General features: G+C 43.1%; 1 long non-coding RNA gene across 1 annotated transcript in view; it reads right to left on the bottom strand.

Moving 5' to 3' along the window:
* Nucleotides 1-1375: 1375 nt before the first annotated feature.
* Nucleotides 1376-14116, bottom strand: part of LOC131811549 (uncharacterized) — a 42520-nt gene continuing 29779 nt past the window's right edge. Inside the window, exons 2-3 of the long non-coding RNA XR_009345981.1 lie at nucleotides 3161-3398; nucleotides 1376-3041 (exon numbers count right to left, since the gene is read on the bottom strand). This is a non-coding gene — a long non-coding RNA (uncharacterized LOC131811549). The remainder of the gene's footprint in view (nucleotides 3042-3160; nucleotides 3399-14116) is intronic.

Below are 14116 nucleotides of genomic sequence, written 5' to 3'. Positions count from 1 at the left end.
TGGAGTTCCAGAGAAATATGGGTATACATACCATTTTAAAAAAGATTTTATTTATTTATTTGACCGACAGAGATCACAAGTAGGCAGAGAGGCAGGCAGAGAGAGAGGGAGGAAGCAGGCTCGCTGCTGAGCAAAGAGTCAGATTAAGGGCTTGATCCCAGGACCCTGAGATCATGACCTGAGCCGAAGGCAGAGACTTTAACCCACTAATCCAACCAGGTGCTCCTATATACCATTTTAAAAGTAGAAAGCTCACAGTGTGTACAAATGTCGACTTACTATGTTATATGGCTGGAACTAATATATTATTATATGTCAATTATACCTCAACAAAAAATAAAAAGCACTTAAAATTGGAAGATTTCAAAGACCAAAACACATTAAAGACATTAAGGTAATGTCTTATTATATTACTGTTTGATGTTAGAACCTAAATACCTATTCCAAGTATCTGTACAGGTAGCTTGTATCAGACTAATCCTCTTGCCAGTAATAATTAAAAATTGCACAGAGGAATAGATCTCAGGCAGATAATGGGCTGATGATACAGAGGCCAGAGCTTCAGGCCTTGGAGAATAGTTCTAAATTGAGAGGAAAAAATCCAGAAATTTTGGGATAGCCAAATAGGGATAAACCTCAAAATCTGCATAAAGATTCCCCTTAAATTCTTGAGTGACTCCTTAACTGCATACAATTCCCAGGATGCTTTCCTCTAAGCATCATTTGGAAGGCTAAAAAGCTGAGTGAAGAGTTCAAGAGAGTCTGGTATTTAATTCTCACCAAGGAATTTATTAAATACCTGGAGATTTCCATTGGAATCCCAGAGGGTGCAGGGCTTAGGGGTTAAGATATAGCCCAATGTTAAGGGCTATGTCCTAGGACGAGGGGCAAAAACCAAAATAGAACCCCCTTAGAAAAGCCTAAAGCCAAGATCTCACAGGATCATTCACTCTCAAATTTCTGATTCACAGAAACTATGTGAAATAATAACTGTTAATTGTTTTAAGTCGCTGAGTTTGGAGTTAATTTGTTACATGGCTATAGATGATTTATACTCCTGCCAAGGGCAGAACCAGTGTTCATCAGAAGCAACTGCCTGGGGACGCCTGGGTGGCTCAGTTGGTTAAGCAGCTGCCTTCGCCTCAGGTCATGATCCCAGCGTCCTGGGATCGAGTCCCACATCGGGCTCCTTGCTCAGCAGGGAGCCTGCTTCTCCCTCTGCCTCTGCTGCCACCCGGCCTGCCTGTGCTCTCTCTCTCTGGCAAATAAATAAATAAAATCTTAAAAAAAAAAAAAAAAAGAAGCAACTGCCTGGATGGCAGGTGTGTGTGTGTGTGTGTGTGTGTGTGTGTGTGTGTATGTCTAAGTATGAAAGTGTGCCTCTGTGTGTGACCATCTGTGTGCACCTGTGAATGTGTGCGTTCATGTGTGCCTGTGTGACTGACTGTGGGTCTCCCAGTGGTGCTGTGTGCTTCCAGATGCTGGGTGTGGGCTCCTCCCAGTATGGTGACCAGTGCTTTGCTGACCAAGGACCATTGAGGTCCAGTGAAAGTGTCAGAAACTCATCCTCTACTCCCCTTCTCCCTGGGAGCAACTTGAGAACAAAGAAAGAGAGAGAGGGGAGAAGAAAGGAAGAAAGGAAGGAAGGAAGGGAGGAGGAATAAAGACTGGACAAAGGGTTAATTATCTAAGACATGCAGGAAAGGCCCAAAAAAGTAATTACCAGCCAACAATGCCTATTTTTATTTCTTCCTGATCAAAAATATCCCCACCCATCCAGATGACCGATATAGAGAGCGCTTCTATAGAATGCCTGCCCCGCCAGAGGACCCCCCTCTTACCTGGCCTTGTCTTTGGGAGCCAAAGGCAGCCAGGCCTGGTTCCCAAGCTAATCCTCCATGGGCTGGGAATTCTGATGGGAGCGGCCAGTGTGCCCAGCTGGACTGAGGGTCCTAGAGGACTGTGGGGCCAGGACCTATTAGAGGCTCCCACAAGGAGGGCACTTGGAGAAGGAGGACCTGTACAGTGCCAGAGAGAGCAGGTCAGCACAGCCTGAATTCCTGCAGGCCCCCATTTTCAGCTCTAGCCCTCAAGCACCTTGACTCTACTTCCTGCCTCTGAATTCTGCAAGTCTCTCTTGAACCCCCACAGTAAACTGTGTCTGTCTTAAACTAGCCTGAGCCCCAAAGAGCTCTGTGGGTGATTATCAGTAAGATGGCTCCCAACAATTCCTCCTATCTCCTTATGTAGAGGCTATACCCCCCTGCAGGAGTGTGTTCTGTTGCTATAAGAAAACCACCCCAAATTCAGTGATGTAAAACAACTACCATTTTCTTGTGTTCATGGATTCTGTGAGCCAGGAATTAAGCTGGCGCCTGGCGGCTCATCTCTGCTCCACTGTGAGCAGACTGAGGTCTCAGCCAGGTAGACGGTCATAGTTCGAGGTGACTTCATGGTTGAGGGTTGGAATTATCTGGAGGCTTTATCACTGGCATGATTGGCACCTTGGTGGGAAGACTCAAAGTTGGGGCTCAGTCTGGGTTCTCAACCTGAGAATCTAATCATGGTCTCTTCATGTGGTGTGGGCTCCTCCCAGGATGGTGTCCAGGTTCTGGAGAGTGTCCTGCAAGAGAGCAAGTGTCCCAAGAAGCCACACAGACTCATGACTCAATCTTGGGAGCCACCCAGCATCACTCCCACCATATTCTGTTGGTCAAAGCAGTCATGAACCATTCTAGATTCAAAGGGAATGATGGAATCCACCTCTCAGTGTGAGGTTTGTCAGAAAGCCTATAGCCTTTTGCAAAAACCACCACAGTTTACTCTCAGACCGAAGTATTTACACTCATTCTACCCATATGCAAAATACACACCGCGCCTTGCAAATCCCCCCCCCCCCTTCAAGTCTTATCCTATTATGGCACTGGGCTCAGGTTCAAGATCCAGAATCTAAATCCAGTATCCAAATCAGGTACAGGGGCAAGTAAGTTCTTCAGGTGCAGGTCTTGGTTTGACTTTGTGATTTCTCTTGATCTGAAGACCTACAAATGGAGGAGATGCATTAGCTGTACTCTACCACCCAGCATTTGATGGAGGAACAGGCACGGGTTTAATGCAGTCAACAGTACCATTCTGATAAAGAATGGGACGTGACACTCACCATAGTGACCAGAGGACCGTAAGGATTCTAACATCCAGCTAAACACATGTTGTCGTTTCTTGATTAGGGTCCAATCCTGTTCCCTGGGACTGATTCCCTGCAGCTTGGGTTCTGTCCTGAGTCATCCTTCCTTTGCCATAGGAAATAGCCTCTGTTCACAGCGGTTCTCTCAGCCTGCTTTCTATCCATAGAAGTTTGGGGATCCAAAAACATCTTTTCATTTTGTTCTTTCTATGTCCTGTTAAGTCCAAACTAGTATCAGAATTACATCATTTTTGAAAAAAACTTCATGGGTGTCTTAAGTATCAACTAATAAATCCACTTTTTAAAAAAAATTTTATTTATTTATTTGAGAGAGAGAGATATCACAAAGTAGGCAGAGAGGCAGGCAGAGAGAGAGGAGGAAGCAGGCTCTCTGCTGAGCAGAGAGCCCGATGCAGGGCTTGATCCCAGGACCGTGAGATCATGACCTGAACCGAAGGCAGAGGCTTTAACCCACTGAGCCACCCCGGTGCCCCTAAATCCACTTTTTATTTTTTTATTTTTAAATTTTATTTATTTATTTGACAGAGAGAAATCACAAGTAGATGGAGAGGCAGGCAGAGAGAGAGAGAGAGAGGGAAGCAGGCTCCCTGCTGAGCAGAGAGCCCGAAGCGGGACTCGATCCCAGGACCCTGAGATCATGACCTGAGCCGAAGGCAGCGGCTTAACCCACTGAGCCACCCAGGCGCCCCTAAATCCACTTTTTAGATAAAATTCAAACACCTAGAAATCTCAACATGACTCCTTTTTTTTTTTAAAAGATTTTATTTATTTGCAGAGAGATACTATAAATATATTTAATATATTAATATTATACAATTATATGTTATATTAATATATCATTACCATATTAATATTAATATATAAATAAATATAAATATATTTGTTTTATTTGACAGAGAGAGATACAGTGAGAGAGGGAACACAAATAGGGGGAGTGGGAGAAGGAGAAGCAGGCCTCCAGCAGAGCAGGGAGCCAATGCGGAGCTCGATGCCAGGACGCTGGGATCATGACCTGAGCCAAAGGCAGAGGCTTAACCCACTGAGCCACCCAGGGGCCCCGACGGGGAGGATATTCAAAGCACATCCTTGGGAAGGCCTTTTGTGGGCTTCCAACTGAATTCTTAACAAATGGTTTTACAGTCCACCTCGGCCCATCTTCACCATGAGACTGTGTTTTCCTGACAGTATCCTGGATTTTTTTTTTTTTTTTAAGACTTAGTTTGACAGAGAGAGACACAGCAAGAGAGGGAACACAAGCAGGGGGAATGGGAGAGGGAGACGCGGACTCCCCGCGGAGCAGGAGCCCGATGTGAGGCTCTAACCCAGGATCCTGGGATGATGACCTGACCCAAAAGCAGACGCTTAGTGACTGCCACACCCAGGCGCCCCAATACCCTGGATTTGATCTGAGGATCTTTCTTACCTTGAGACACTTTTAATGTGGAAAAACTGGCTGGGACACTTATGTCTCCTCTTAATGGCTACTTGAAAACCAAGTAGCTCCTTTACCAACTCTCTCCTCTCTCCTTTTATTGTGCACAGCTAGAAGCCAGGCAGCACCTCCAACACTTCCTGAAAACTGCCTTAGCCAGATCCATGAGTTCATTTTATTTTATTTCATTTTATACAAAACGGTATATTTACTATTTTCCACTTTGCCAAGGTGACAGTTTTCCTACATGTCCTACCGCTACATAATAAAGATACCTTTTCCTCCAGCTTCCAATTACACATTCTTTGCTTTCCTTCAAGTCCTGAGCTGTAGCTCCTTCCAGGTCCACCATGCTTCTGCCTACTGCTCAATCCCCAGCTTAATGTCACATGTTCTGTCTCATGCGTTAAGAGAGCACTCTGCTTGCAGATACCAAACCTGTTCTGCTTCCTTGTGTGATAGGGACACTCCACCCTCAATTTCTTGGTGTAAAACCATCAATGAAAGAGACTTATGCATTCTCTGGGTCAGGAATTTGGACTGAGCATGGGAAGGCTGGCTTGTCTCCACCCACAACTCCTGGAGTTTCAGTAAGCATGACTCAGATGGCTGCAGTGACTCAAGCACAGAAGGAGCGGAGGGCTGGAGGCTTCCTCACGCATGTAGCTGAAGTCTGGAATGGAATGCCTCAATGGCTGGATTCAGCCGGAATTCCCAATTGAGAATTTATGCAGGATCTCTTCCTGGGCTTGTGCTTCTCCCAGCGTGAGAGGGAGTAACATGACAGAAAGCATCAGAACTGAGAACATTCTAAAAGAACAAGGCAGAAGGTGCATGGCACCTTCAAAATCACATAGCATCCCTTCCACTATATCTACGCACTGAAGCCCTCCAGATGCAAAAGGAGGGCACAGAGACTCCAACTCTCAAAGGGAATGGTCTCAAAGAATTTGTAGCCATCTTTAAACTTCTACACAGGTGCAGGCTATGTCCTCTTTCTATTGAACCTGTGTTGGCTTTGTGACTTCCTTTGATCAACAGAATGTTCAGCTCTAAATTTATAGAGTGCAGGGTATATTGCTCAAGAAAAAACACATATTAAGAGAGAGAGTACAGGGACGCCTGGGTGGCTCAGTGGGTTAAAGCATCTGCCTTTGGCTCAGGTCATGATCTCAGGGTCCTGGGATGGAGCCCTGCATCGGGCTCTCTGCTCGGCGGGGAGCCTGCTTCTCCCTCCTCTCTCTCTGCCCGTCTCTCTGCCTACTTGTGATCTCTGTCTGTCAAATAAATAAATAAAATCTTTAAAAAACCACTTAAAAAGGGGGGGGGGAGGGAGGGAGAGAGACACAGAGAGAGAGAACATGGAAAAAGAGAGGCCAATGGAGGAGAACTAAGAGTCCTAGCCAATAACTAGTCTGGGCTCCAGCATGTGAATGAGATGACTTAGACTTTCTATCTCTACCCACCTGTTGGCTGAATGCAGCCAAACCATTCCTGCCGAGTCCTGCTCAAATTTCTGACCCACAGATTCATAGGTTAAAAAAATGTCATCTCTGTTCAGCCACTAACGTTTGGATAATTCAAATAGTGTAGCATCATTTGGTATTTTGTTTTCTCTATTTTGATTTCTAAATCATCTCAATACATTCTAGAAAAGAATTTGATAAAACTGAACATCCAATCCTGATTTTAAAAGACTGGTTTGTAGGGGCGCCTGGGTGGCTCAGTTGGTTGATCTCATTCTTTTTTTTTTTTTTTTAAAGATTTATTTATTTATTTATTTGACACAGAGAGATTACAAGTAGGCAGAGAGGCAGGCAGAGAGAGAGAGGAGGAAGCAGGCTCCCTGCCGAGCAGAGAGCCCGATGCGGGACTCGATCCCAGGACCCTGAGATCATGACCTGAGCCGAAGGCAGCGGCTTAACCCACTGAGCCACCCAGGCGCCCAGTTGATCTCATTCTTGATTTGGGCTCAGGTCATGATCTCAGTGTCCTGGGATCAGCCTGGGTTGGGCTCTGTGCTCAGTGCAAGTCGGCTTGGGATTCTCTTACTCTTCTTCTGCCCCATCCTGTTTGCACTCTGCCTCTCTTAAAAAAAAAAGGAAAAAAAAAAAAAAAGACTACCTCTTAGTAAGCCAGGCATTGAAGGATGTTTCACTAACTTGAAAAAGAATATCTATTTTTTTTGGAAGGGGTGAGAGGGGCAGAGGGAGAGGGAGAAAGAATCTTAAGCAGGTTCCATGCCTAGCATGTGAGCCCGACTTGGGGCTCAATCTCACAACCCTGAGATCATGACCTGACCCCAAAATCAAGAATCAGATGCTTATGGGGCATCTGGGTGGCTCAGTGGGTTAAGCAGCTGCATTCGACTCAGGTCATGATCCCAGGGTCCTGGGATCAAGGCCCATATCCAGCTCCCACTCAGAGGGGAGGCTGCTTCTCCCTCTGCCCCTCCCCCTGTCCATGCACTTTCTCTCTCTCTCTCAAATAAATAAATAGAAATCTTAAAAAAAAAAAAAAGAGTCAGAACCTTAACCAACTGAGTTACCTAGGCACCCCAAGAATATCTATTTTAAACCAACAGCTGGGGGCGCCTGGACAGCTCAGTCATTAAGCGTTTGCCTTTGTCTCAGGTTATGATCCCAGGATCCTGGGATCGAGCCCCACATTGGGGTCTCTGCTCAGTGGAGAGCCTGCTTCTCCCTCTCCCTCTGCTGCTCCCCCTGCTTGTGTTCTCTCTCTTGCTGTCTCTCTCTGTCAAATAAATAAATAAAATCTTAAAAAAAACAAGGAGCTTAAAAAAAAAACAACCCAGCAGATAGTATTATCCTAATGATAAAACACTAGAGGAATTTCCATGAAAGCTGTAAATTAGAAAATCTGAATAATCCTTATCATTTTCTATTATTTGGAAGTTTCAAATGCCCACAATAAAACTCAAACATAACAATGAAGTTTAATGTTGGGAAAGAAGGAAGCAGAATTAAGCTTTCAAATATGTAACTATGTAACTAGAAATTCCAAGATGATGATCTTAAAATGATTACATATAGATAATTTTTAAAAATTTATTTGTAAATTTTTAAAGATTTTATTTATTTATTTGACAGATCACAAGTAGGCAGAGAGGCAGGCAGAGAGAGAGAAGGAAGCAAGCTCCCCGCGGAGGAGAGAACCCGACATGGGGCTGGATCCCAGGACCCTGGGATCATGACCCCAGCCGAAGGTAGAGGCTTTAACCCACTGATCCACCCAGGCACGCCTAGTTGGATACCTCTTTGAGTTTGTCAGTTAGTAAAGAAAAACAACAGGTTTTTTAAAATACCTATATTCCAGCAATGCCTGTTGTAAAACATTGCAGAAAAGTATTTTCATTTGTGATAGCACCAAAAACGTAAAAAACAACAACAAAAAAACCCCTAACTCTATTAGTACTCTACTAATGTGTAACAAATCATGCCAAAAGCTTAGCAGCTCAAGACAACGATTCATTATTTCTGACAAAATTGTGGTGGACCGTGCAGGTCTCTGCTCTACACGACGTCAGCTCGCAGATTCTGGGGCTTCTACTGGGTTGGAACCTCCGAGATGGCGCCTCTACGGTCCTGGTGATTGATGCTGCTGTCAGCTGGCAGTTCCGTGGAGACTGGGGGCAGGCCGCTCATCACCTCAGAGCTTCTCCGGGAGGCACGGCTCCTCGCATGATGGCTGGTTTCCAAGAGGGGGCGCCAAAGAGCGAACATTCCAAAAGACTCACCCGCAAGTCCTCTAAAAACCTAATCTCTGAAGTCCCAAAACAATTACTTCCACCGCATTGTATTGGTCAAGCGAGTCCAAAGACAGCAAGAAAAACAGCGATAACAGGAGGAGTAAAAATAACATCTTCAGACATCTTTATCACACAAAGTAATAGAAATCTCAACCAAAAAACGAGCAAGACCTATAGGAAGAAAACTACAAAAGCTTATTAACAAACTCTAAAGAGAAGCCAAATAAACAGTAGCAATAAATATGTAGAAAAGGTCATCATTCTTCCTAATTTAAAATTTAATATAAAGCAATTCCAATAAACTTCATAGGAATGTTTTTGTCATGATGCATAATTTGATTCTAAAATTTTTGAGAATAAACGAAAAGAGTATGGTGGTATTTTAATTCATAAAAGATAGTGGTAATAAGAGCCACACTGGATGGGTGCATAGATGGGTGAACAGACAGGAAGAATTTCTCAAACAGAACATAAATGAGAAGTGTTATATTTTCAGGGGAAAACTCTGTATCTGACATTATAAGCACACACGGATGAAAAAGTTAAATGGACAAAAGAAAGTATATGTGTTAAATGGACAAATGACAAATATTTATGTTACCTTTATTTTTTAAAAGATTTAGAGAGAGATAGAGACGGAACAAAAACACAGGGGAGCTGGAGAGGGAGAAGCAGGATCCCCGCTGAGCGGGATGCACAATGCAGGGCTCCATCCCAGGACGCTGGGATCATGCCCTGAGCCAGGGTCAGATGCTTAAGGACTGAGCCACCCAGGCACCTCTATATATGTTATCTTCAGATGAAACAGGAATTTCTTGAATAAAAGACTCTTTTGAACTTAAAATGTATGCGGATCTAAAAGAACCATACAGAAATTTAAAAGTCAAATGATAAACTGGGGAATATCACAGCACAGGAGAAAAGATTAATATCCTGAACCTGTGAAGAACTCCTAACTCAGCAAGAAAAGGGCACAGAACAAGGACCCGCCAAACACCTGTGATGTGCGTGGCAGACACGAGTTGGTCAACTGTCTGTCTTCATGTGCTTAGCTTCTTGCCTGGGAGACACAACAAATAAACACAAACAAACATAACAATTTAACGTCAGGTTAAATAAGTGCTATCAAGGAAAGAAAAACAAGGTAAGGGGAACTTAAGAGAGGAACTAAACAGAGTTGATGGAGGGAGGAGGCGTTAGTCAGGGTGGGCAAAGCGGAGGCCTGAATACAATGAAGGAGAGGGATGCGGATACTCAGGGGCTGAGTGGGGCACGTTCTAGGAAAAGGAAGCCAGTCTGGCAAGGCAGACAGAGGACTGAAGAGGTAAACAGAGTCCAATGATATAATCTTTCATTTGGCCTATAAGCCATTTTTTGTCATTTCCTACTCTTAGTAAATGTAATTTCTTTCTTTCTTTCTTTTTTTTTTTTTAAAGATTCTATTTATTTATTTGACAGAGGAAGGGACAGACAGTAAGAGAGGGAACACAAGCACGGGGAGTGCGAGAGGGAGAAGCTGGCTTCCCGACAAGCAGAGAGCCCGATGCGGGGCTCCATCCCAGGACCCTGGGATCATGACCTGAGTCGAAGGCAGATGCTTAATGACTGAGCCATCCAGGGGTCCCTAAATGTAATTTCTAGTGACAGCCTTAGGACATTCTAGTATGTGTATGTCCGAAGGTTTAATACATATATTAACCACTCTCTTACAGTTAGATGTGCTGTTAGTGTTCGATCCAAATTGTTAGATCCAATTTTGAACTACCGTAAATAGGGCTCTGATGAATAGCTTTTGCATAAATCATTTTTGCGTTTCAGAGAAACACTTTTTGGATAGAGAATATCGGTTTATTTGACCCTTTTATAACACTCTCACTAATGCCCCATAATCATGTTTGATATCCACTCAAGTTGTCCCTTTTGTGAATTCTGCTCACATTATGAATTTCCCATTTATCTACTGGTGATTTTTCTTACTAAATTTTATCTTAAGTTTTTTATTTTAATTCCAGTTAGTTAATGTACAGTGTTATATTAGTTTCAAGTGTACAATAGAGTGAATCAACAGTTCTACACATCACCGGTAGTCATCACAACAAGGGCACTCCTTAACCCCCATCACCTGTTTAACCCATTCCTCCCAAACACCCCCACCCCCATAACCATCAGTTTGTTCTCTATAGCTAAGAGTCTGTTTCTTGGTTTGTCTCTCTTTTTCCCCTTTGTTCATTTGTTTTGTTTCTTAAATTCCACATATGAGTGAAATCATATGGTATTTGTCTTTCTCCGACTTATTTTGCTTATCATAATACTCTCCAGCTACATCCTTGTCATTGCAAATGGCTGAATAATATCCCCTTATGTATATATACTACGTCTTCTTTAACCATTCGCCAATCCATGGACACTTGGGCTGCTTCCATACCTTGGCTATTGTAAATAATGTTGCTATAAACAGAGGGTTGCGTGTATCTGCTGAATTAATGATTTTTTATTCTTTGAGTAAATACCCAGTAGCAGGATTGCTGGATCATAGGGTAATTCTTTTTTTTTTTTTTTTAACAGAATGTGTATCTTTTTTTTTTTTTAAGATTTTATTTATTTATTTGACAGACAGAAATCACAAGTAGGCAGAGAAGCAGGCAGAGAGAGAGAGAGAAGGAAGCAGGCTCCCCGCTGAGCACAGAGCCCAATGCAGGGCTCGATCCCAGGACCCTGAGATCACGACCTGAGCCAAACGCAGAGGCTTAACCCACTGAGCCACCCAGGTGCCCAGGGTAATTCTATTTTAACGTTTTTGAGGAACCTCCATACCATTCTCCACAGGGGCTACGACAGTTTGCATTCTCCACATCCTTACCAACACCTGTTTTTTCTTGAGTTTTTGATTTTAGCCATTCTGAATCTTGACTTCAGCTCAGGTCATGATCTCAGGGTGGTGGGATTGAGCCCTGCATTGGGCTCTGTGCTCAGCAGGGAGTCTACTTGAGATTCTCTCCCTCTCTCTCTGCTCCTCCCTCAACTCACATGCTCTCTTTCTCTAAAATAAGTAAATAATATTTAAAAAATAAAGTCTATTTTGTCTGAGATAAGCATTGCTATTCCAGCTTTCTTCTGATATCCAGTTGTATGATAAATATTTCTCCATCCCCTCACTTTCAACCTGCAGGTGACTTCAGGTCTAAAATGGGTCTCTTGTAAGCAGCATATAGATGGGTCTTGGTTTTTTTATCCATTCTGTCACCCTGTGTTTTTTTGTTTGTTTGTTTGTTTGTTTGTTTTGATTGGAGTATTCAGTCCACTTACATTCAAAGTTATTATTGATAGATATGTATTTGTTGCCATTATCTTACCTGTTTTGTGGTTATTTCTGAAGATTTTCTCTAATCATTTCTTGTCATTCTCTCTTTCATGGTTTGCTCATTTTCTTTAGTTAAATATTTGGATTTCTTTCTCTTTATTCTTTGCATATTTTTAGTGGGTTTTGATTTGTGGTTACCATTAGTTTTGTATGTAACATTTTCTGCATATAACAGTCTATATTAAACTGATGGTCATTTGAGTGCAAATCCGTTCTTTACTCTTCCCCACATTTTAGGTATATGGTGTCATGTTTTACATCCTTTTATTTTGTGAGTTCCTTGACTGGCTCCCTTCGGACTTGGAAATTTTCTGCTAAAAAATTCTCTGATAGCCTTATGGCATTTCCCTTGTATGTAATGTCTTCTTTCATCTTGCTGCTTTAAAATTTTTTCTTTATGAGTATATTTTGCCCTTTTATTTATAATATGTCTTGGTGTGGATCTGCTTCTGCTGATATTGTTGGGGGTTCTCTGTGCACCCTGGATCTGGATATGTTTCCTTCCTTAATTAGGGAATATTTTAGGTATTATCTCTTCAAATAAATTTTCTGCCTCCTTTTCTTTCTCTTCTTCTGGGACTCCTCTAATGTGAATGTTATTATATTTGATGGAGTCATTGAGTTCTTTAAGACTATTCTTGTTTTGCATAATTCTCCTTTCTTTTGTTCAGCTTCATTATCTTCCATTACTCAGTCTTCTAGGTGATTAAGTCCTTTCTCTGCTTCTCCCAGCCTGTTGTTCATGCCATCAGATGTGTTTCTTAGGGGCGCCTGGTGGCTCAGTAGGTTAAGCCTCTGCCTTCTGCTCAGGTCATGATCCCAGGGTCCTGGGATTGAATCTCACATCGGGCTCCTTGTCCAGCAGGGAGCCTGCTTCTCTCTCTGCCTCTGCCTGCCACTCTGCCTGCTTGTGCTCTCTCTGACAAATAAATAAAATCTCTTAAAAAAATTCTTTAAAAAATGTGTTTCTTATTTCACTCATTGAGCCCTTTATTTCTGCTATGTTATTCCTTAACTCTATGTTAAGGGTCTCACTGGTGTCTTCCACTCTTTTTTTTCGAAGTCCAGTGAATATCTTTATAATCATTACTCTAAATTTTCTATCAGGTATGTTACTTATGTCTGTTTCACATAAATCTCTGGTCCTGTTCTTTCATTTGGGACTAATTCTTCTGTCTTTCTTTTGTCTAACCTCTGTGCCTGTTTCTCTGTGTTAGGAAAATCAGTTATAGCTACTGTTCTTGAGGGCAATATCTTTTTTTTTTTTTAAGATTATTTATTTATTTATTTATTTGACACAGAGAGAGAGAGAGAGAGAGAGAGCAAGAGAGGGAACACAAGAAGAGGGAGAGGTCCTGTAGTACCCTGCTGTGTAATGTCACCTGTTCTCCAGGGTCTGGCACTTTAGGCAGTATCTCCAATGTGTGCTGTGTGTGCTCTGCTCTTTTGCCCTGGCCAATTTTTCCTTTAGCCAGTCATCTACAGAGGTTCTCTTTGCCTGTTGTAGGCAGTATTTTGTCCCTGGCCTGAATATGGTGCATTTAGCTAGGTGTGTTCTGATCTGCTTGTGCTGGTCTATTGCCACTGCCACCAGAACTGAGACCTTACAAAACTCCCTGGTTGGGAATGGTGTAGACAGGGGTTTGGGCCAGTCTTCTGGTGGAGGGGGCCCACCAAACTGGGACTGAGGCAAACATGACTGGGAAGTATGATTCCACTTGGGGGGGGGCGGGCTTGGTGTAAGTAAGTTAGGTAGCAAGTGTTGGTGATGCACTGGTTCCTGCAGGTAGCCCTGTGTTTATGCTGCGAGGCAGGGGAGGAAACTGGTGTGGGACAGTTCCTTTGTTCCGAGAGGGGTCTCTCTATGAACATTGCCTCTCTGGGACACATTCTGAGATGAGCAACTAACCTTCTCACTGTGTGCCCCAGGTGCCCTTCCAATCACTGTTTCCATGCTGTATATCTGTGTGTTGTCTGCTTGCCTTCTCCCCAAGAGCAATGCAATGCCTTCAAGGGTCTAACCCTGCCAAGCCCATGGATCTTTAAAAACTCCAAACTTTAAGTCCCACTGCTTGCTAGAAGTCATGAAATCAGCTCCTCTTGCTTTCCAAGCCAATTGTTATGGGGATTCATTTTCCCACTGCGTTCCCATGTGCTAGTCTCTCTTCCGCCCTTCTCCATGACCACAGCTCCCTCCCCACCACGGAGTCATGATCTGTTCTTCTCTCAAACCATGACTATGCACTTCTTCTTGCCTTCTTCAAGGTGGCCTCTTCTCCACCTTTAGTTGTGGAGTTTGTTCTGCCAGACTTCTTGTTGATTTCTGGGGGTATTTAGGATGACTTGGTA

The sequence above is a fragment of the Mustela lutreola genome, chromosome 11 (genome assembly GCF_030435805.1).
Source record: "Mustela lutreola isolate mMusLut2 chromosome 11, mMusLut2.pri, whole genome shotgun sequence".
Lineage (NCBI taxonomy): Eukaryota > Metazoa > Chordata > Mammalia > Carnivora > Mustelidae > Mustela > Mustela lutreola.
This window is presented reverse-complemented; position numbering and strand designations above follow the sequence as displayed.